This window comes from Bubalus kerabau, chromosome 14 (genome assembly GCF_029407905.1).
Source record: "Bubalus kerabau isolate K-KA32 ecotype Philippines breed swamp buffalo chromosome 14, PCC_UOA_SB_1v2, whole genome shotgun sequence".
Classification (NCBI taxonomy): domain Eukaryota; kingdom Metazoa; phylum Chordata; class Mammalia; order Artiodactyla; family Bovidae; genus Bubalus; species Bubalus kerabau.
The window spans coordinates 64773576-64796038 of NC_073637.1; the positions used below are offsets into that span (position 1 = coordinate 64773576).

Genomic DNA, 22463 nt, shown 5'->3' on the forward strand with positions numbered 1-22463 from the left:
TCTTTTCTGTAGTAACTCTGATTAAATAGAAATTTACTTAATTAAAAAAAAAAAAAACAACAAGTAGGAGAAGGGATAATGAAATAAAAAACCTAACTTGCTTCCTGGAGAAAAGGACAATAAATATGTGCCCCTCCTTACTTTCCATATCTATCATTTAATACGAAAGATTGAAGAGGATATTGTGCAGCAAATAGATGGAATATTTTTTAATTCAGAAAAGATTCTTTTGAAATCCTATTATGGCACAATGAGGGCAGCAGCACCCGCAATCATGAGTTTCCTGTTAAGACAAGAACACTATTACTTTCCCATTTAGTTGGTGTGGGTCTCAAAAGCCATCTCATTGAATGTTTAGGAAATTGGCTTTTCAGGAAGGGAAATCTATTGATTTATGAATTCCTTGGACAATTTTCAAAATATGTGAATTGTTCCAGATGCGAGCCAGCCAAGGTTTGTAGACAAGGTAATTTGGCTTAAGCCCTGGTAATACTTTTTGTGACTGTGAAGAAGGCATGAATATTTACTTGGCCAAATAGTTCTATATGAAGACCAAATGGTAAAAATATTAAAGTGAACGTGGGCCAGAACAGAACCTTAGTTTGTATTTTGCTGATATTTCAGGGAAGGGAGATAAGTCAATATAAAATGAAACTTATATGTATTTAGCTCTTTTTCATCCCACTTCCTTCATCACCCATTAATTCTCTATGGTTTAATTAATAGATGAGTAACATAGCTCATCTGGATATAATGAGAAAGTGAAAGTGAAAAGCCTTTCACTTTCAATTGTATTCCAAATTGAATAAAGCCAGTTCTTTTAATGAAAGCTATAGGACAGGAATAAAATATTTGAAGTCGAGCTAGTCAATAGCTATTGTTGTTTTTTTTTTTTTCTCATAACATTTATAACTAAGCCTCAATGCCAATACATTTCTCCTGAAGACCAGGAAAGAATTATGCATTTAAGTTGGCAGTAATCAGGCGGCTTGAGATACTCTGAAGTACTTATGGATCACAACCCTAAACATGGTAGTAGCCATTGCATTAATTCCTTGGATCGTTGTGATATTAAGCTAAAGAATAATGAGAAATGGGTATTTTTGGCCCCAAAGACAGTAAAGCATGTGTATGATCCAACATAAGGACCCTCCCCTTAATGTGACGGTGTGGAGAATCAGGATGTCTGCTACTGGCTCTCCTCAAGCATCCAAGTCTCTCTCTCTTTTAAAAAAATTTTATTTATTTACTTATTTATGGCTGCACTGGGTGTTGGTTGCAGTGCTGTGGCTTTCTCTAATTGCTGCAAGTAGGGGTTACTCTTTGGTTGTGGTGCATGGGCTTCTCATTGCAGCGGCTTCTCTTGTTGTGGAGCACGGCCTCTAGAGCTCTGGCACAGCAGTTATGATACATGGGCTTAGTTGCCCTGTGGCATGTGGAATCTTCCCAGGCCAGGGATCAAACTTGTGTCCCCTACATTGCAAGGAGGATTCTGTTTTTTTAAATAATTAATAAATTAATTAATTTTTTGGAGGCTAATTACTTTACAATATTGTATTGATTTTGCCATACATTGACATGAATCCACCACGGGTGTACATGTGTTCCCCATCCTGAACTCCACCTCCCACCTCCCTCCCTATCTCATCCCTCTGGGTCATCCCAGTGCACCAGCCCCGAGCACCCTGTATCATGCATCGAACCTGGACTGGCGATCCATTTCACATATGATAATATGCATGTTTCAACGCCCTGCTCCCAAACCATCCCACCCTCACCCTCTCCCACAGAGTCCAAAAGACTGTTCTATATATCTGTGTCTCTTCTACTGTCTCACATACAGGGTTATCGTTACCATCTTTCTAAATTCCATACATATGCGTTAGTATATGGTATTGGTGTTTTTCTTTCTGGCTTACTTCACTCTGTATAATAGGCTCCAGTTTCATCCACCTCATTAGAACTGATTCAAATGTATTCTTTTTAATGGCTGAGTAATACTCCATTGTGTATATGTACCACAGCTTTCTTACCCATTCGTCTGCTGATGGACATCTAGGTTGCTTCCATGTCCTGGCTATTATAAACAGTGCTGCGATGAACATTGGGGTACATGTGTCTCTTTCAGTTCTGGTTTCCTTGGTGTGTATACCCAGCAGTGGGATTGCTGGGTCGTATGGCAGCTCTATTTCCAGTTTTTTAAGGAATCTCCACACTGTTCTCCATAGTGGCTGTACTAGTTTGCATTCCCACCAACAGTGTAAGAGGGTTCCCTTTTCTCCACACCCTCTCCAGCATTTATTGCTTGTAGACTTTTGCATCGCAGCCATTCTGACTGGCATGAAATGGTACCTCATAGTGGTTTTGATTTGCATTTCTCTAATAATGAGTGATATTGAGCATCTTTTCATGTGTTTGTTAGCCATCTGTATGTCTTCTTTGGAGAAATGTCTGTTTAGTTCTTTGGCCCATTTTTTGATTGGATCATTTATTTTTCTGGAGTTGAGCTATAGGAGTTGCTTGTATATTTTTGAGATTAATTCTTTGTCAGTTGCTTCATTAGCTATTATTTTCTCCCATTCTGAAGGCTGTCTTTTCACCTTGCTTATAGTTTCCTTTGTTGTGCAGAAGCTTTTAAGTTTACTTAGGTCCCATTTGTTTATTTTTGCTTTTATTTCCAATATTCTGGGAGGTGGATCATAGAAGTTCCTGCTGTGATGTATGTCAGAGAGTGTTTTGCCTATGTTCTCCTCTAGGAGTTTTATAGTTTCTGGCCTTACATTTACATCTTTAATCCATTTTGAGTTTATTTTTGTGTATGGTGTTAGAAAGTGTTCTAGTTTCATTTTTTTACAAGTTGTTGACCAGTTTTCCCAGCACCACTTGTTAAAGAGATTGTCTTTTCTCCATTGTATATTCTGGTCTCCTTTGTCGAAGATAAGGTGACCATAGGTGCATGGATTTATCTCTGGGCTTTCTATTTTGTTCCATTGATCTATATTTCTGTCTTTGTGCCAGTACCATACTGTCTTGATGACTGTGGCTTTGTAGTAGAGCCTGAAGTCAGGCAGGTTGATTCCTCCAGTTCCATTCTTCTTTCTCAAGATTGCTTTGGCTATTCAAGGTTTTTTGTATTTCCATACAAATTGTGAAATTATTTTATCTAGTTCTGTGAAAAATACCGTTGATAGCTTGATAGGGATTGCGTTGAATATATAGATTGCTTTGGGTAGTATACTCATTTTCACTATATTGATTCTTCTGATCCGTGAACCCAGTATATTTCTCCATCTATTTGTGTCCTCTTTGATTTCTTTCACCAGTGTTTTATAGTTTTCTATATATAGGTCTTTTGTTTATTTAGGTAGATATATTCCTAAGCATTTTATTCTTTTCGTTGCAATGGTGAATGGAATTGTTTCCTTAATTTCTCTTTCTGTTTTCTCATTGTTAGTGTATAGGAATGCAAGGGATTTCTGTGTGTTGATATTATATCCTGCAACTTTACTATATTCATTGATTAGCTCTAGTAATTTTCTGGTGGAGTCTTTAGGGTTTTCTATGTAGAGGATCATGTCATCTGCAAACAGTGAGAGTTTTACTTCTTCTTTTCCAATCTGGATTCCTTTTATTTCTTTTTCTGCTCTGATTGCTGTGGCCAAAACTTCCAAAACTATGTTGAATAGTAGTGGTGAGAGTGGGCACCCTTGTCTTGTTCCTGACTTTAGGGGAAATGCTTTCAATTTTTCACCATTGAGGATAATGTTTGCTGTGGGTTTGTCATAGATAGCTTTTATTATGTTGAGGTATGTTCCCTCTATTCCTGCTTTCTGGAGGGTTTTTATCATAAATAGATGTTGAATTTTGTCAAAGGCTTTCTCTGCATCTATTGAGATAATCATATGGTTTTTATTTTTCAATTTGTTAATGTGGTGTATTACATTGATTGATTTGCAGATATTGAAGAATCCTTGCATCCCTGGGATAAAGCCCACTTGGTCATAATGTATGATCTTTTTAATATGTTGTTGGATTATGTTTGCTATAATTTTGTTAAGGATTTTTGCATCTATTTTCATCAGTGATATTGGCCCGTAGTTTTCTTTTTTTGTGGCATCTTTGTCAGGTTTTGGTATTAGGGTGATGGTGGCCTTATAGAATGAGTTTGAAAGTTTACCTTCCTCTGCAATTTTCTGGAAGAGTTTGAGCAGGATAGGTGTTAGCTGTTCTCTAAATTTTTGGTAGAATTCAGCTGTAAAGCTGTCTGGTCCTGGGCTTTTGTTTGCTGGAAGATTTCTGATTACAGTTTCAATTTCCATGCTTGTGATGGGTCTGTTAAGATTTTCTTTTCTTCCTAGTTCAGTTTTGAAAAGTTGTACTTTTCTAAGAATTTGTTCATTTCTTCCACGTTGTCCATTTTATTGGCATATAATTGCTGATAGTAGTCTCTTATGATCCTTTGTATTTCTGTGTTGTCTGTTGTGATCTCTCCATTTTCATTTCTAATTTTGTTGATTTGACTTTTCTCCCTTTGTTTCTTGGTGAATCTGGCTACTGGGTTGTCAATTTTATTTAACTTCTCAAAGAACCAGCCTTTGGCTTTGTTGATTTTTGCTATGGTCTCTTTTGTTTCTTTTGCATTTATTTCTGCCCTAATTTTTAAGATTTATTTCCTTCTACTAACCCTGGGATTCTTCATTTCTTCCTTTTCTAGTTGCTTTAGGTGTAGACTTAGGTTATTTATTTGACTTTTTTCTTGTTTCTTGAGGTAAGCCTGTATTGCTATGAACCTTCCCCTAGCACTGCTTTTACAGTGTCCCGTGGGTTTGGGGTTGTTGTGTTTTCATTTTCATTTGTTTCTATGCATATTTTGATTTCTTTTTTTATTTCTTCTGTGATTTGTTAGTTATTCAGCAGTGTGTTGTTCAGCCTCCATATGTTGGAATTTTTAATAGTTTTTCTCCTGTAATTGAGATCTAATCTTACTGCATTGTGGTCAGAAAAGATGCTTGGAATGATTTCAATTTTTTTTAATTTACCAAGGCTAGATTTATGGCCCAGGATGTGATCTATCCTGGAGAAGGTTCCATGTGCACTTGAAAAAAAGGTGAAATTCATTGTTTTGGGGTAAAATGTCCTATAGATATCAATTAGGTCTAACTGGTCTATTGTATCATTTAAAGTTTGTGTTTCCTTGTTAATTTTCTGTTTAGTTGATCTATCCATAGGTGTGAGTGGGTTATTAAAGTTTCCCACTATTATTGTGTTATTATTAATTTCCCCTTTCATACTTGTCAACATTTGTCTTACATATTGTGGTGCTCCTATGTTGGGTGCATATATATTTATAATTGTTATATCTTCTTCTTGGATGATCCTTTGATCATTATGTAGTGTCCTTCTTTGTCTCTTTTCACAGCCTTTGTTTTAAAGTCTATTTTATCTGATATGAGTGTTGCTACTCCTGCTTTCTTTTGGTCTCTATTTTCATGGAATATCTTTTTCCAGCCCTTCACTTTCAGTCTGTATGTGTCCCTTGTTTCGAGGTGGGTCTCTTGTAGACAACATATATAGGGGTCTTGTTTATGTATCCATTCAGCCAGTCTTTTGGTTGGGGCATTCAACCCATTTACATTTAAGGTAATTATTGATAAGTATGATCCCATTGCCATTTACTTTATTGTTTTGGGTTCGAGTTTATACACTCTGTCTAGAGAAGATCCTTTGGCATTTGTTGGAGACCTGGTTTTGTGGTGCTGAATTCTCTCAGCTTTTGCTTGTCTGTAAAGCTTTTGATTTCTTCTTCTTATTTGAATGAGATCCTTGCTGGGTACAGTAATCTGGGCTGTAGTTTACTTTCTTTCATCACTTTAAATATGTCCTGCCATTCCCTCCTGACCTGAAGAGTTTCTATTGAAAGATCAGCTGTTATCCTTATGGGAATACCCTTGTGTGTTATTTGTTGTTTTTGCCTTGCTGCTTTTAATATTTGTTCTTTGTGTGTGATCTTTGTTAATTTGATTAATATGTGTCTTGGGGTGTTTAGCCTTGGGTTTATCCTGTTTGGGACTCTCTGGGTTTCTTGGACTTGGGTGACTATTTCCTTCCCCATTTTAGGGAAGTTTTCAACTATTATCTCCTCAGGTATTTTCTCATGGCCTTTCTTTTTGTCTTCTTCTTCTGAGACTCCTATGATTCGAATGTTGGGGCATTTAACATTGTCCCAGAGGTCTCTGAGGTTGTCCTCATTTCTTTTAATTCTTTTTTCCTCTCTGTTTCATTTATTTCTACCATTCTATCTTCTACCTCACTAATCCTATCTTCTGCCTCTGTTATTCTATTGTTGGTTCCCTCCAGAGTGTTTTTGATCTCATTTATTGCATTATTCATTATATATTGACTCTTTTTTAATTTCTTCTAGGTCCTTGTTAAACATTTCTTACATCTTCTCGATCTTTGTCTCCAGGCTATTTATCTGTAACTCCATTTTGTTTTCAAGATTTTGGATCATTTTCACTATTATTATTCAGAATTCTTTATCAGGTAGATTCCCTATCTCTTTTTCTTTTGTTTGGTTTGGTGGGCATTTATCCTGTTCCTTTACCTGCTGGGTATTTCTCTGCCTTTTCATCTTGTTTATATTGCTGTGTTTGAGGTGGCCTTTCCATATTCTAGCAGTTTGTGGTTCCTCTTTTTTGTGGAGGTTCCTCACTGTGGGTTGGGTTAGACATGTGGCTTGTCAAAGTTTCCTGGTTAGGGAAACTTGTATCTGTGTTCTGGGGGGTGGAGCTGGATTTCTTCTCTCTGGAGTACACTGAAGTGTCCAGTAATGAGTTTTGAGATGTTAATGTGTTTGGAGTGACTTTGGGCAGCCTGTGTATTGAAGCTCAGGGCTATGTTCCTGTGTTGCTGGAGAATTTGCATGGCGTGTCTTTCTCTGGAACTTGTTGGCCCTCGGGTGGTGTTTGGTTTCAGTGTGGGTATGGAGGCATTTGATGAGCTCCTATTGATTAATGTTCCCTGGAGTCAGGAGTTCTCTGGTGTTCTCAGGATTTTGGACTTAAGCCTCCTGCCTCTGGTCTTCAGTCTTATTCTTACAGTAGCCTCAAGACTTCTCCATCTCCTTTCGAAGACAATGGGCTGCCTTTCCGGGTGCCTGATGTCCTCTGCCAGCATTCAGAAGTTGTTTTGTGGAATTTGCTCAGCGTTCAAATGTTCTTTCGATGAATTTGTGGGGGAGAAAGTAGTCTCCCCGTCCTATTCCTCTGCCATCTTAGGATCGCCCCCTGCAAGGAGGATTCTTAACCACTGCACTGCCAGGGAAGTCCAAGTCTGTCTTCTGGGTCTGTGATCTCAGGGCCAGTTGATTTCTCACTGCATATTTCCTTCTTGAAAGGGTTACTCACTCAGTCATGTCCAACTCTTTGTGACCCCATGGACTGTAGCCAGCAGGCTTCTCTGTCCATGCAATTTTCCAGATGAGAATACCGGAGTGGGTTGCCATTCCCTTCTCCAGGGGATCTTCCTGACCCAGAAATTGAACCCAGGTCCCCTGCATTGCAGGCAGATTCTTTACCATCTGAGCCACAAGGGAAGCCTTTTCCTTCTTGAGTGAGCCTCAAATATACTCTACTCCATCTCTGATTTATGCAGAGCAACGAGAGGCTGAGAGTGTGCCAGAGGTTTGAGGCATCTGCCAGACCCAAAGGAGGAGGATTTGAATAAGAAATTAACTGGAAAGTTCTTGAGGCAGTGAAGGAACCAATTCCTGCTCAATTACTGTTGGCTTAAGAGGAGAAGGCAAGGCAAGGGTCAGGATGACCCCTTGAATAGAGATTGAACTTTCTAAGCATTCCAAAATAATGGCCTAAGGTAGCAAACATTGCCCAATTTCCTGGGCTTTCTAGAATTTTGTTCAAGAATTCCAGACTCTTGTAAAAGTCACCTAGTGACAGAGTTCCTGACAACAATAGATAGGAAAGATATGTGTAAAAAAACTATCTGAAAGTGAAGTATATGAATAGACTCTAGATCTACAATCATTTTTGATTTGCTGTTGTCTGGGTATCTCTCTTTATCTCCCTTAGCTAGAATTTGTCTGAATCCCCAAGAAGTTCATACTCTTCCCCAAGGCTTCCTATATGACTAACTTCTCAGTTACATGGATTTTTATTTTTCTACAGTTTTCTGCACTAAAGACCTTTTTCCTCCTCCTCTTAAAAAACGCTATTTTAATCCTCTTAGCCTAGGAGCTTACTATTTTTGTTTTCAATGTCGCATAAATCCTCTTTTATTAAAAAAAAAATCTACTTCATCAATAGCATATCTTTTGTTCAGGAGTAGTAACGGAGAGAGATTATCTCAGAGCTGAGAGCACAGGATACCACATATCTAGAGGATAATTAAGTATCCATCCATATGTTTTCAAATAGAGACAAATACTGATTGTTCAGATAATTGATTCCCTGCAATGACTTTCCATTCAGTCATGTTTTTAAGGCCAAAACATCTAATAAAGTCAATGAATTTTTAGAAAAAAGAATCGACTGTAGATGACTTCTCAGCAATTTTGCACTAAGTTCTTGGAGTATCATGTAGACTTAGGAGAATGTTGTTTGTAGTAGATAACTGATGATTCCAATTAACCAAAAAGTACAGGTGATGCTAGTGGTAAAGAACATACCTGCAATGCAGGAGATGTAAGAGACTTGGGTTCAATCCCTGGGTCAGGAGATTCTCCTGGAGGAGGGCATAGCAACCCACTCCAGTATTCTTGCCTGGAGAATCCCATGGACAGAGGAGCCTGGCAGGCTACAGTCCATAGGATCACAAAGAGTTGAACACCACGGAAGCAGCTTAGCATGCATGTATGCACTGATTAAGCACCTACTTACTTGATCCCTAGTGGAAAATAATATAGTATATCATGACTCATATATTTAATAACAGATCATGTTCCTAGAAACCTAATTCATTTACCCATCCAGTAAATATTGAGTGCTTGCTGTATTTTAATAACAGGCATTGTGTTAAATGATGAGGATTTGAATGGAGAACACAGCAGGGATGGTTTCTGTCTCCAGTTGAGTGGTGTAGGGATGTTCATCAAATAGTTACAGAAATATTCTTTACAAATGTGATCAATACTATGATAGGAGGAAAGAGCACAAAGAAAGATGGGAAACCAAGACTATAAAATAGAGGCACTACATCTAGTTGAAATGGTGATAGGGAAGGCGTCCCTGAAGAAATCTGAGGAGGTGGACAGTGGGGAGGAGAGTGTTCTAGGCCAAGGCCCCGAGGTAGGAGGGAGCTTGGAGCTTACTGGGAACTGAACCAAGGCCAGTGTTGCTGGAGAACAGAGGGAGCAAGGTGTGAGGGAAAGCAGAGCGGTGGCAGGGGCAGAGCATGAAAGGCTTGGTAGAGAATGAATGAATGCATGAATGCATGCACGGACAAATGGACATACTGTGGATTAGTCCTGTTGTCTCCTGTTGTTAGAGTGAAAATATAAAGGAGTTTGCAACTGTATAATGACTCTGCTATTTGGGAGAAGGTATTCATTGATTCATTCACTCATTCGGCCATTAAATACAAGACAAAATTCCCTGTTCACCTGGATCTTAAATTCTAGTTGAACAAGCAGACAATATGCCAGGAAGCAAATATATAGGTTTTATAGTAATGTTTTATCTATGAATAAATGGTGTAAGTGGTCTTTAGATGGAATTTAAAAAATTATTTCAAATATATATTGAATTGTATCTGTGTATGGTTATTCCCCTGTTTAGTTAAATAAAGGTATGTCCTCTAGCAGAGCTAGGACCACGCTCTGCACAGGTGTTCTTCAGAGTACTCAATTCATAGTCAAAGACTTCGGAGAAATTCCAAGAGAATAAAATAAGAGAAGGAGGGCTTCCCTGGTGGCTCAGTAGTAAAGAATCAGTCTGCCAATGTAGGAGACATGGATTCGATCTCTGGCCTTTAGGAAGATCTCACACACTGTGGAGTAACTAAGTCTGTGCATCACGGCTATTGAGTCTGAGCTCTAGATTCCAGGAGCCACAACTACTGAAGCCAGAGTGCCTAGAGCCTGTGCTCCACAAGAGAAACCACTGCAGTGAGAAGCCCAAGCACCGCAACTAGAGAGTAGCCCGCACAGCAGTAAAGACCCTGCACAGCCAAAAATAAATAAATAAAAATGAAAGATACCTCTGTCTTAAAAAAGTAAGAGAAGGAAGCTGACAGATTTGTATTTACTCTTGTTTCTGAGAAGCTAGCGATAGCACTACCCACTGGCAACTGACCGGCTCTTCCTGGAGTGGTGGGGGCAGGAGGAGGGGAGCAATGAAAAGATTTAAATAAAAATAGCTGAGTTGACACCAATGGGAAACGATTTAAGAGGGAGTCTTTCTATTTCTTTTTACAGAAAGAGAGCTACATATATCTTATTATACACACAAAATACTTTGTAGATTTTGCACACATTATCTCAATAAAAGGTTCACATCATAAAATCAACATCCACATTTAAGGAGAGATGGTTCTTTGCCACATTCCTCAAAGCTGTTTTTTAACTGATAGTGCATGTTATAATCATCAGTGACTTACATTCAGAAAATAATACTTACCTGGAACCTTGTTTGCATTTTCAGTCATGCCTGTCTTTTCTGCTTGAAGATTTCCATGTGGTACTATTTTCATATCTGCATATAAATTATTACCATTGATGCAATTAATAAACCAAACACCTGTGGGGTCACCTTCAGGTCTTGCTTGCCAAAATCAGAGAGTAGTTCATGGATCAAAGGGAGGCATAATGCGTATCTGTTTTAATTTTCAGGAATTTCCTGCTTTCTGATTTCCAGATTACATGAATCAAAGTGATTATTTCTATATAAGACATGAGGAATAATAGAAATGTTGTTAGTGTGATCCTTTAGTGCAGGATTTCTTAGCTGCAGCACTGTTAACATTTTGGACTAGATAATTCTTTTGTGAAGGGCTGTCCTATGTACTCTTGCCTGGAAAATCCCATGGACGGAGGAGCCTGGTAGGCTGCGGTCCATGGGGTCGCTAAGAGTCGGGCACGACTGAGAGACTTCACTTTCACTTTTCACTTTCATGCCTTGGAGAAGGAAATGGCAACCCACTCCAGTACTCTTGCTGGGAGAATCCCAGGGTTGGCGGAGCTTGGTGGGCTGCCGTCTATGGGGTCACACAGAATTGGACACGACTGAAGCGACTTAGCAGCAGCAGCAGTCCTATGCATGGTAGGATGCTTAGTGGCCTCATGGTGCCAGTAGTATCTCCCAAGTATGACAACCACCTCTAGACATTGCCAAATGTCTTCTTGGGGGAGCAAGATCACTCTCAATGAGAACCACTTCTTCAGTACATCATCATCAGGGGCTCGCAGTGCTGTTTTAGCTTTGTGTTGTATTGCAAACACATCCAACTCCAAGTGCATAGCTTTCAGTTTAACAGCATGGTTTCTTTCTAATTCTGTAGTTCTTACATCACAATTAAAAATTATATTATGAAACCAGAATTAGATTTTTATTCAGCCAAATGTGTGCAATCCTGACATTGTAATGTGTTCTGTAGGAAGGGAGGGAGTGGTTTACACTTTGAGGGCCTTGTTTCAATCATTAAAAACCTTACAAAATTTTATCCTCAAAGATTAAAACTTACTTAGCTGCTCAACTATTTTTTTTAAAGAGACATTTATGGGAATCTTAAGCCCTAGCGTGTGAGATGAGTGCAACTGTGTGGTAGTTTGAGCGTTCTTTGGCATTGCCTTTCTTTGGGATTGGAGTGAAAATTGACCTTTTCCAGTCCTGTGGCCACTGGTGAGTTTTCCAAATTTGCTGGCATATTGAGTGCAGCACTTTCACAGCATCATCTTTTAGGATTTGAAATAGCTCAACTGGAATCCCATCACATCCACTAGCTTTGTTTGTAGTGACCTGCCTCCTGAGAAATCTGTATGCAGGTCAAGAAGCAACAGTTACAACTGGACATGGAACAACTGGACATGGAACAAACAGACTGGTTCCAAATCAGGAAAGGAGTCCTTCAAGGCTGTATATTGTCACCCTGCTTATTTAACTTACATGCAGAGTACATCATGAGAAATGCTGGGCTGGAGGAAGCACAAGCTGGAATCAAGATTGCCTGGAGAAATAACCTCAGATATGCAGGTGACACCACCGTTATGGCAGAAAATGAAGAAAAACTAAAGAGCTTCTTGATGAAAGTGAAAAAGGAGAGTGAAAAAGTTGGCTTAAAGCTCAACATTCAGAAAACTAAGATCATGGTATCTGGTCCCATCACTTCATCGCAAATAGATGAGGAAAACAATGGAAACGTGAGGTTTTATTTTTTGGGGTCCAAAATCACTGCGGATGGTGACTGCAGCCAAGAAATGAAAAGACGCTTACTCCTTGGAAGAAAAGTTATGACCAACCTAGACAGCATATTAAATAGTAGAGACATTACTTTGCTAACAAAGGTCTGTCTAGTCAAAGCTATGGTTTTTCCAGCGGTCATGTATGGATGTGAGAGTTGGAGTATAAAGAAAGCTGAGTGCCGAATTGATGCTTTTGAACTATGGTGTTGGAGAAGACTCTTGAGAGTCCCTTGGACTGCAAGGAGATCCCACCAGTCCATCCTAAAGGAAATCAGTCCTGAATATTCATTGGAAGGACTGATGCTGAAGCTGAAACTCCAATACTTTGGCCACCTGATGCGAAGAGCTGACTCATTGGAAAGACCCTGATGCTGGGAAAGATTGAAGGTGGGAGGAGAGGGGGATGACAGAGGTTGGATGGCATCACTGACTCAATGGACAAGAGTTTCAGTAAACTCCAGGAGTTGGTGATGGACAGGGAGGCCTGGAGTGCTGCAGTCCATGGGGTTGCAAAGAGTCGGACATGACTGAATGACTGAACTGAACTGAACTGAACTGGTGATACATAGAAACTTGCATGAGGCACATTCAACAAGTTTATTTCTGGTTTTATAGGAAGTTGAAAACAGCAGAGAGAAAAAAGCACCACTCTTGTATCCTTTGGTGATGGTTCTTGACATTTTAGTGCAGGTTATTACAATAGCATATTGGTTTAATGTTCCCTTAACATCTGTGCTTTACTCAAAGTTTCTGAAAATGGGAAAAATGTGTGTTCTGTCGTTGTTCAGCTAAAAAATGGCATTTCCAGATCACTTTAATCATATATGATTGAATCTTCGAAAGTGGATTTTACTATGCTGTGGTGCCTGGGGAGACACAGATTGCATAAATTCACTTAGACTCATGACTAATATATGACACCATTAAGAGAATTTTATTTTGAATTCCTTTTTATTGTTATTATTTACTTTGCCTAAAGGCCTCTTGACTCAAAGTGTTTCACAGAGCTCAAATGAGACCCATGTTATTTTGTTAAATAGAACTTTCTTTCATGTTGCTATGATGTTCAGGAATATTTAAGAGCTTCCAATTGTCAAAAATAAAGTTCTAACTCTTTTCCATGGCACTTAAAGCCTTTCCTAACTGGGCAACTTTAGGTTGCCCATCTTTTCAGATTTGTCTCCTTTACCTCCATTTGCTCGTCTCCATATCACACTTCAGGGGCAATGAACTCAGTTGCCCAGGGCATCCTTGCATTTTTCTGCCTTTATAGCTTTTCTCATGTTATGATCTCTACTCCACAGATTCCAATCCATGTTTCAGAATTTTTTCCATGAAAATTTCCCAAATTTTCTCTGTTGGAATTAATCTCTCTCTGTGTCCTATAATATTTGGAAAGCACTGCTGCTGCTGCTGCTAAGTCGCTTCAGTCATGTCTGACTCTGTGCGACCCCATAGACAGCAGCCCACCAGGCTCCCCCGTCCCTGGGATTCTCCAGGCAAGAACACTGGAGTGGGTTGCCATTTCCTTCTCCAATGCATGAAAGTGAAAAGTGAAAGTGAAGTCGCTCAGTTGTAACCTGAGCGACCCTGTGGACTGCAGCCCACCAGGCTCCTTCATCCATGGGATTTTCCAGGCAAGAGTTTTAGAGTGGGTTACCACTGCCTTCTCCAATGCATGAAAGTGAAAAATGAAAGTGAAGTTGCTCAGTCATGTCCAACTCTTCACGACCTCATGGACTGCAGCCTACCAGGCTCCTCCACCCATGGAATTTTCTGGGCAAGAGTACTGGAGTGGGGTGCCAATTGCCTTCTCCATTGGAAAGCAATACACTGGTGCTTTGCAAACTATCTGTGGGAAGAACTAGATTTTTTCAAAATTTCTTATTTATTACAGTCCAATATGTATTCTCCTGTCTATGACCAGTACTGGGATAGCGCCATGTAAAATTCACATATCTGAACTGTCTAGACCCTATTCAATGAGCCAAGTCCACTTGATCACACATTTGAGTGGTGCAGCTATGTCCACTGCTGTAAATGTGTCTAAATGATTACTCGCAATCTCTGCACTGGTTCTGTTGCTGTCTGATGAGAAATAGTTCATGAGGTGGTGCTGGTTCAGAGACTACACTTTAAATAGCTCTGCCCTAGATGATAAGCTCTGCAAGACAGGGCCCATGTCTGCTTTTTTCATCATTATTATCCTAGCATCTGGCATCGCCATCACATGGTAAGCACACTTATTCCACATAGAAGTATCATATTACAGATCAAAGTACCAAAGTAGCTTGGATCAGATCTTGATCACTTTTTAGCATTTACAGGATGATCATGTCTAACCTGTATCAATAAGAAATATCGGACTGAAAATAGAAATTAATGAGAATATCAGACTGTTCTCTTTTAAACATACATTCTCTTTAGTATAAAATCGATTGAAATGGAACACCCAACCTGCTAGTCCTGGTATAACATTTAAGAACGAAGCTCACTTAATGATTTCATTTTCTTTCCCTAAATAGTTGCAAAAACTCACTGTATTCAACTTAATTTAAGTGAAATAAATGCAGATAAAAGAAATCTAAAACACTTCGCTTGTTAAATAACAGTGTTGAAAAACTAAGAGAAATGTATTTCTTGTAGGAAAAAGACCCCATGTAAAGAAAACTATATTTGAAATCAAAATGGCACCTCAAGGGGATACTAAATAGTCCAAAATTTTAGTTTTGAAAATGAGAATCACATGGAGTTAGTTTAACATCTACCACTGTAATTTTCTACTTGGGAAAACACCTGGTATATGAGTCATATTTTCAAAATTTAAAATTTAAGAGATATAGAATACTTGACAATGCTGTTTTTGAACATAGATTTCAACTTTTAGTAGTTCAAGAGTGTCTTTCTGAAGTGGTAAGTAGTTGTAATTGAATGTTCATATTTTTCATTGACTATTTCATTGTATTAAAAACTGACAGTCAAGAAAAACATGAACACTTACTATATGTTTTCCCCACCCTTATTAGCCACCGAGTTTTCCACAGAACGTTTGTTATTTCTGGGAAACATGTGGCATATGACCAGAACCATAATTAGTAACAATTTGATGTTATAGGAATTCAGATTTTGACAATTTCTAACTTTTTCATTTGAAATGCAAAAGCAGTGAATACAGATCCTAAGGGTGCATTCTGGAGTCAGCTTTTCCCTCCTTTACAAACTGTGATATTGTTTTGAAGACACAAACACGTTTATAGCTCTGCCCTAGACCCAGAAGGTGCCAGAAGGAGGTGCTGTTCTAAGCACTTTACACACACCAACTTATCTAATCATGGCAATAACAGGGGAGAAAAAAACAGCATGAAGACATTAATTTGCCAGAATCACTTCCATGAGAAATTGTGTAGTTGAGATTCATCTCAGGGAGTCTGGCTCCAGATTCTGTGCTCTGACTTTCACAGAGTAGTGTCTTGTGCTGCGTTGCTCCTGTAAGTAGAGACTGCATTGGTAGAATCCTGCTGAAGAGTTTATTTTCTTGCTGACTGTCTCTGGGAAATGCCAGATGACTATGAATGATGGGTAACTGGGAATTCTGGGTAGCCAAGGAATCCTGGGTAACCAGGGAATGCTGGGTAACTGAGGGAAAGGGGTGCAAAGCCCTTAGTTATCTGCTTACTCTGAGCAACTTTCTAGCATCTGAAAACCAAAGAATTCTCATCAATACAAGGTCAGGGACTGTCCTACAGAGTCTGTCACTCTCACATAGGATCCCTAAAAACAGTGTTATCTTTGAATCAGAAGGGTGAATATTTGTAGTAATCACTTTTGCTTTGTGTTGGAAGCCATGGCTGCTGAGGCTAATTATTCACAGAAGTAAGGCATCCCATGTTACTAATGGAGTAACTGAGGACTGAAACTGAGACATTGCTTAGCAACAGGCATCATAGTATTTACTCTTTTGAGCAGGAGCAGCAAAAGCAACTGGTATGTCTTATTGATGTCCTGGCAGGCATTCTTATTTTCCTTCCAACTAACACTGCTTGTATCCACTGTCCTGGTATTAGCAAAGTGCTTAGACTGCGGCTTGGTGGGGCTTGATTTCAGTAAATTCGCTTAAGTACAGAGATCAACCCTGAAAGCTGGTGTTAAACCAATAGAACCAAAAAGAAATTAGGCTGCACTAAGAAAAAGTAACAAAAGATTCCTACCACTCTAATGTTCTGAGTGCTCAGTCTCTCAGTTGTGTCCAACTCTTTTGTGACCCCATGGATTCCAGGCTCCTTTGTCCATGGGATTTTCCAGGCAAGAATACTAGAGTGAATTGCCATTTCCTACTCTAGGTTAATGTTCTGTATAAGGCTCCTAATTTTCACTCCTGGCAAGTATGTGATGGTAAGTGATATCACTCCTGTAAGATGCAGGAACTTGCTGAAATACTGTTTGGACTTATTGTTTTGTTGGCCTTGATCTTCCAGGCACTGACAGAATCCATAACTAAAAGTGAACATAATCCATGTTTCCTCCTAATAAAAATGCAATGGTTTCACTAATAACAGTGCTAGTACTCCCCTGTCATTTACTCAAGCCCTCCTTTCGTCTTCAAATTAAGAGTAGCTGTACTTCTGAGAATCCTGGCATTCTTCTATCTTTTCTTTCTCTGCCCCCAAAGTCATTCTAGCTTGGTATCTTAAATTATGGTGTTCTAACTTGACTTCTGGAGAAGGAAATGGCAACCCACTCCAGTGTTCTTGCCTGGAGAATCCCAGGGACAGGGGAGCCTGGTGGGCTGCTGTCTATGGGGTCGCACAGAGTCGGACACAACTGAAGTGACTTAGCAGCAGCAGCAACTTGACTTCTGCTCTGATGATGAGCAAGAAATTCCAAGGATTGAGGCCATCTTAAAGGAAAGACTCTCTAAAGTGGCTTGAACAGTTGTGGGAGGAAAGAGGAGCTAATGTTCCTGCATGAAGACAGTGGGGAAAGAATCAGTTCATCCCTGGAACAGAGGCAGCTGTTCATCCTGGAGCAGGGAGATGTTCCACTTGGATTGTCATCCATTGATTAATGACTGTTTGGTCCCAAGATAGATGGAGAAGTTTGGAATTCGAGTGAGCATATTGTTCAATTCTTTGTCCCTCTTGGGGAAGGGTCCTGGAATGTGCAATTTTTCTTCTTGTTTCAGTTTGCAGGGATTTCCACGTGCTTGGCTTTGCTTTTGTTATGTTGTGTCCTAGAATCACTAATTAATTATGGACCCAGTTCCTTCTGTGCACTTTGCTAATTGGATGTCTTGAAAATTGCTCCGTGCTGGCTTAAATAATGATGAGAGAATTAAAAGGCTGAGAAGTGCTGGGAAAGATAGAGACCATGACCACTGGAAATTCAGCAAGTGTCACAGCTGATATCTGTTACCCCAGTAAACAGGTGAGACAGAGGACTGGGACCGCAGGGCTATAAAAAGTACATGCAATGAAGCGATGAAAGGGGACAGGGTCAGTAAGAGCATCCATTGTTGAGAAAAACATTTTTGCGGATGGAAATCCTCTCTGAAGATTATATGGTCTGGGCGGCTCCAGTCAGTTAATGCCTCCTGTTGGGCAAGTAGAAGGGAGAGTGCTCCCTGAGAACAGGGAAAGAGCCAGGACTTCGGAGTCCAACATCCTGACATCTGTGTCTGGACTCTGCCATTTGCTAGCTGTGGGATTTGGAGCAAATGACTTTACCTCTCTAAGCATCCAGCTCTTCATCTGTGAAGTGAAAAATAGTGGTACTTGTCTCAGAATTGTGGTGAGGAGTAAGTGGGAGCAAATTGGTTAGTGTCTAGACCACTTCCTGGCACACAGCAAACTCTCAGTAGTGGCTCGCCATTATTGTTATGCAGTTATGTTCTCAACATAATGATTTAATAACAGTAAAAATATTAATAACAGGTAAAGTGCTTAGCCTGGCACAGCTCAGGAAGGGTTGGCTTTAAAATGCATTATAGGATAATCATTATTCCCATTCTGTCTTCTCCACTCTCCTCCTGGCCAGTTTGGTTTTCCCTCTTAGCCCCCATCCCCACCTCACCCCCACCTCACTCTTCCTCTTAGGGAAGAAGAGGAATTTTAAAAACTGGATGAGAAAAGTGCAGCTGTTCAGCTGTGGCCTTTGGTTATTGGAAAGGAGGCCCCCAGACCACAGCTGGCCAAATAACCCCTGGAAACCTTTCCCAAAGTGCATTCTATTAGCCTCTGCTGCTACTTATATCATTTAGACAAAGGTGATTTGCAATTTCAGATTCCAAATTTTTCTTCCCCATTAGAATGAAAGCCTTCAAAATGGCAAGGATTTTTGTCTCTTTTGTTCACTGCTATTTCTCTAGTGTTTTATTTGGTGTTATTTCTCTAGTGTTTAGAGCTATGCCATGCACATGTATGTGTCCAGTGAGTATTTGTTGGAGGGAAGAGGAAAGGAAGGAAGGAAAGAAGGAAGAACAGATGAATATCACCCAGCAGAGCTTGAAGCCAAAAACAAAATGTCTTAGAAAGGAGATCTCCTGGCTAGTAGTCTAATGGATTGACAGAGAAGGCCTGTGGGTGTTCAAGTCAACAAGCATTTAGTGAGCACCTACCCTGCACCTGGCACTGTGCCAGGTGGTAGGGATACAACAAAGAAGATGCTGTCTTTGCCACCAGTGACAGAGGTCTAGGAGGGATCCAGGCAGTCTTAAGTGTGATGTAACCAAGGCGCCTTTTGGAGGAAAATGGGTAATTTGTGTATTACCAGTATATACAGGGTAAAAACAGTACAACTTGATCGGTGCTGTATTGGTGATGGACAGGGAGGCCTGGCATGCTGCAGTTCATGGGGTCGCAAGGAGTCAGACATGACTGAGTGACTGAATTGAACTGAAAAGCTGCCATAACAAAGTATCACACACTGGCAGCTTAGAACAACAGAGAATTATTCTCTCACAGTTCTGGAGGCTAGACGTTTGCAATCAAGGTTTTGTCGGGACCATATTCCCCCCAGAGGATCTAGAGAAGAAGTCTGCCTTGCTTCCTCCGACTTCTGGTAGCCCAGGTACCAGGTCTTGGTTTGTGGCAGCATAGCTCGAATCTCTAGTTCTGTCTTCATGTGGTAGTCTTCCTTTTGTGTCTCTGTCTTCTCTTAGAGGGACTCCCATCATGTTGAGTTAAGACTCCATCCTGCACCAGTCTGACTTCATCTTAACTAATCAAATCTGCAACTACTCTATTTACAAATCAGGTCACTCTGAGATACTGAGGATTAAAACTTCAACATATCTTATTGAGAAGACACAGTGCTGACTAGGATTTTATTTATTCTCACTAGGATTTTAGACGCAAGGTAGAGGCTTTAAGGTGACCCTGAGTGTCAACGTTAGGTGAGTTGATTCAAAGTCACTGAGTCATATCTGAGGATATCAGTAAATCTTGTATTTATACTGATATATAGATTAATAGATAGACATATATGTATGTATATATACACAGCTATGTTCTTATATGCAGATGTGTGTATGTATATCACACACATATACATATACTCATATACATATTTATATACACATGCAGATAAATAGATACAGAAATTAATATTGATATGTGTGTATTGATGGGTTCATGTACATACACGTATTTTCTAGCTCTATCTACTGAATGAATCTAGAAGCAATGATTCCCAGTAACAAGGAACACACCCAGCTCCCACATCTTGGTTTCTAAATACCATTCTCCAAATGGAGGAATGGCTGATTTTAGAGCTGAGGCAGGGAAAAATACAAGATGAATTTGGGGTACCCTGTAGTGCTAGAATGTTTAAAAGTGATTTTTTTTTAAAGGATAGAGCATGTCAAAAGATACAGGAGTCAACTTGAAAGCTCCCTGTAGCCAAAGATGGATTAGTTTAAGAAAAAGAAGAAAAGTAGTAATTCCCTCATGGTCCAGGGAAATCCTGTAGAAAATCCAGTAGAAAATCCTGATGATTAGGATTCTGAGGTCCCGCTGCAGGGGCACAGTTCAATCCCTGGTTGGAGAACCAAGATCCTGCAAGCTGCATGGCATGGATGAAAAAAAGGAAAGAAAGAAAGATAATGATAGTATTAGTATAGGTTATAGACAAAGGATGAAATACACCCATGTGTCTATACTGGTATAAAGAAATGATAGAATGAATAAATAAATAAATAGAAGAAAATCTTTCTTACAGAAGAATTCAAACTACAAATGTAGAAGATATGAAGGCAAAAAAAAAATTTATCCTTAGAACACTTGAGCAGACAAGTTGCTGCAGACAAGATCCACTGATGAATCCTAAGATTAATGGGCAAATCTTTAGGAGAAAAAGATGTTTGCATAGTCTCAGAGTCTCTCTCCCAAAAGATTTATTGATTACTGTGGTTGCTGCTGCTGCTGCCAAGTCGCTTCAGTCGTGTCCAACTCTGTGCGACACCATGGACTGCAGCCTACCAGGCTTCTCTGTCCATGGGATTCTCCAGGCAAGAACACTGGAGTGGGTTGCCATTTCCTTCTCCAATGCATGAAAGTGGAAAGTGAAAGTGAAGTCACTCAGTCGTGTCTGACTCTTAGCGACCCCATGGACTGCAGCCCACCAGGCTCCTCCATCCATGGGATTTTTCGGGCAACAGTACTAGAGTGGGGTGCCATTGCCTCCTCCCAATTACTGTGGTAGTTTTCATTTAATGCACAGATTGTTTGATAGCTCTCCATCCAGGAGGTGGAGCCTAATTTTCTTTGGGTTTTCACTGAACTTAGTGACATATTTCTAAGATGTAGAGTATGAAAGAAGAACTTTCCAGTGGTAAACTTCACAATATTACTTAAGCAAGGAGTCCAGATGAATATCACTGTTGATAAACAGCATCTAATCCTTGAAATAAAGGGCACTTTACCTTGGTGATATCCTTCCTCCAATTCCCTAAACCTGATCATGAGAAAATACCAGACAAACTCAAACTGACAGAAAGTACATGACACCTGACCTCTTCTAAAGTGTTACAGTCATGAAAAACAAAGAAAAGTCCAGAAACTGTCACAGATTGGAGGAGACTAAGGAGACATGGTGACAGATGCACTGTGGTATCCTCGGTTACATCCTGGAACAACAACAACAAAATAATGGGAAAACTGGGGAAATCCAAATACAGCCTGTAATTTACTTAATAGTATTGTACCAATGTTAATTTCTTAGTTTTGACAAATATGCCATGGCGATAAAAGGTGTTAGAAATAGGAGAAGCTGGGAAATTCTCTGTACTACCTTTGCAGCATTTTTGTATGTCTAAAATTATTCAAAAATAAAAAGTTAAAAAAAGAAGGCTCTAAGAGGAGGATCCCATAGCAATAATATCAGATTGTTCCAGGGACCATTCTCTGAGTGCTTACATCACTTACTCTGGCTGTGTGGTCTAGATGAGATGCAGCTATCAGCTCCCCCTTTGGGCTGGACCCCACAAAGTCCTCACACTGCCCTGAAGTCCTGACAGTATCTCCCTCCCAATATTCATGTTATCCCTCTAATTTTATCTCCTACTACTCTCTTAAATATTGTTGTTGTTGTTGTGTTAGTCATTAAGTCATGTCCAACTCTTTGTGATACCATGGACTGTAGCCTGCCAGGCTCCTCTGTCCATGGGACTTCCCAGGCAAGAATACTGGAGTGGGTTTCCCTTTCCTTCTCCAGGGGATCTTCCCAACCCAGGGATTGAATCCGTGTCTTCTGCATTGAAGACAGATTCTTTACTACTGAGCCACCAGGGAAGCCCTCTGTTAAATATAGCTAGATATAATTAGGAATAGATAAGACTTTCAGGGCATTGGAAAGACTCATCTAGCAGAAGTAACATAGTAGAAAGATTTAGAATGAGCAAACTTTGGGGGTTGAGTTCTAATTCTGCCGCTCTTCACTGGGGAGATATGGGCCAAGTCATGTGATTTTTTTGGCTTTTTAGCCTCTAAACAGAAAGAGTTGAACCAGAATGCTTCTAATTGTAAATCCGATGGCAATGTTATCCTTGGTTACAGGA

At 39.8% G+C, this 22463-nt stretch overlaps 1 protein-coding gene across 3 annotated transcripts in view; it reads left to right on the forward strand.

Moving 5' to 3' along the window:
* NCALD (neurocalcin delta) overlaps nt 1-22463 on the forward strand; it is a 470454-nt gene that overhangs the window by 273140 nt on the left and 174851 nt on the right. The gene's annotated exons all lie outside the window — the stretch shown is intronic.